Consider the following 1,879-nt stretch of genomic DNA (forward strand, 5'->3'; position numbering starts at 1 on the left):
AGTAAAATGACTGACTTCTTCCTTTTTATACCTTTTACAAGATTTCGACAAGATGAATTTTTCGAATACATTTTTGACCAATCTGCATGCAGCTTAACCGTCACAGTTTGCCGGGTGCACCGATATTACTGGCATAAATCCCGCCTTTATTTTAACTAATTAGCTTATGTTTTAGATGCAATGGTTTTATGAGTGAGCAAACTTCGTTGGTTTCGATCGTTTTTATTTCACTTGGTGGGATTCTTCTGTAATTTGTTTATATTCATATGTTAAAGATATTTTTTAATCCACATCATTAACTGGTTGCTATATTATTGTTGTTATTTCCGTTCAGAACAAGGTTGAACATTTTAATGAAACGTTTTTCTTTATCTTTCTTCCAGCCTCATTTGTTTCATGTAGTTTGTGAGAAGGAAAAATTTGAAAAATTTTCTGACCACATGTTTCTACATGTTCGCTTAATGGAATTTGGCGAACATTAGTGCTCCAGATTTGTCGTCTGTGAATTTGTGAGCATTCTGATAATGCATTCCCGTCTCGCCAATATATAGTTCCTCGCAATTAGGGCATTTAAGGCACTAGATCAAATTGCTGCTTTTGTAGTTGATATCTGTATTTGTAAAAATCTGTCCATTTTTTGTTCTAAAGGATCTAATATTATGCATGTACTGAGACATTCCACATCTGTTATCATTACTCTTGGATACTGTAAATATTCTATCCCTTTTGTTCGTATTGAATTTTGCCTTTGTTAATAGTTTTTTCAGGTTATGTGGTTGCCTTTTGCTTAAGATAAATATTTGATTTTTAATTCCTCACTTTGTTTCATGATTGGCAAACTTATTTTGATGATGTTAAAAAATGTTTTGATGATGTGGATTATGTGTTACCAGAAGTGGTAACAATGTTGTAACTTTATTCAACTGGTATATATATATATATATATATATATATATATATATATATATATATATCTTCATAATTTTCAAAAAATGTACGAGGGGCTGCTGAAAAGTTCCAGGTTTTTAGGGTAACACGGAAGGCCTGGCTGGAGTTCCAATCTTCCAAGTTCTTTTAGAGGACTTAGAAAAACTGAAAGATATTCGCAATAAGTGTATGAATCTGAGAGGGGAATAGATTGAATAAAATCATAATTAACTGATCTTTTTTTTTTCATTTACCCACAGCCAGGAACTTTTCAGCACCCCTTCGTACAAAGCAATTACTGAGGTTATTTGTATTATTGGTTATTAACGGATATCGTCCCCTTCAACACACATGTTGACTACTAACTATATCATATATTAGTTTCTTTAACATAATTTATTTTACATTAACGAAATCAATTGTATTCTTATTGTAATAAACTCAGTAATAATAAGCCTTTATCATCATTTAACGTTTCCGTGAGTTCCGTGTTTAAAATTTTTGGACCAACAAAGAGAGTGTAGAGAGACTGAATGTTGTAACAGAGGAGCATTTGTGTAGGGCGTGTGTATGTGTGAACTACGAAAATTTCTGCTACGTCAAACTGTTTTTCGTTCTTCTCCAGTTTTTCTTTACCTACGCTCTCTTTCTCTCTCTTGCTCTCTCATTAGCTCATACACACATTCTTATCTATCTGTTACAGACTTGCATTTCAGGCTATCGATCCGATGTTCAATATACTGTATAAAGCTATATGTATGTATGTATGTATGTATGTATGTATGTATGTATGTATGTATGTATGCATGCATGCATGCATGCATGTATGTATGTATGTATGTATGTATGTATGTATGTATGTATGTATGTATGTATGTTATCAATCAGTTTCATTTCTGTATTTCCTGTCCATAGAGAAAGAGCCGGACTCTAACATAGATTCAAGGCTCCT

The 1,879-nt window shown here is 32.6% G+C and overlaps 1 protein-coding gene across 1 annotated transcript in view; it reads left to right on the forward strand.

Annotated features, from left to right (window-relative positions):
• Window positions 1–1,879, forward strand: part of LOC106869589 (toll-like receptor 4) — a 41,796-nt gene that overhangs the window by 9,593 nt on the left and 30,324 nt on the right. The window lies entirely within an intron of this gene.

Source organism: Octopus bimaculoides, chromosome 1 (assembly GCF_001194135.2).
Source record: "Octopus bimaculoides isolate UCB-OBI-ISO-001 chromosome 1, ASM119413v2, whole genome shotgun sequence".
Classification (NCBI taxonomy): Eukaryota; Metazoa; Mollusca; class Cephalopoda; order Octopoda; family Octopodidae; genus Octopus; species Octopus bimaculoides.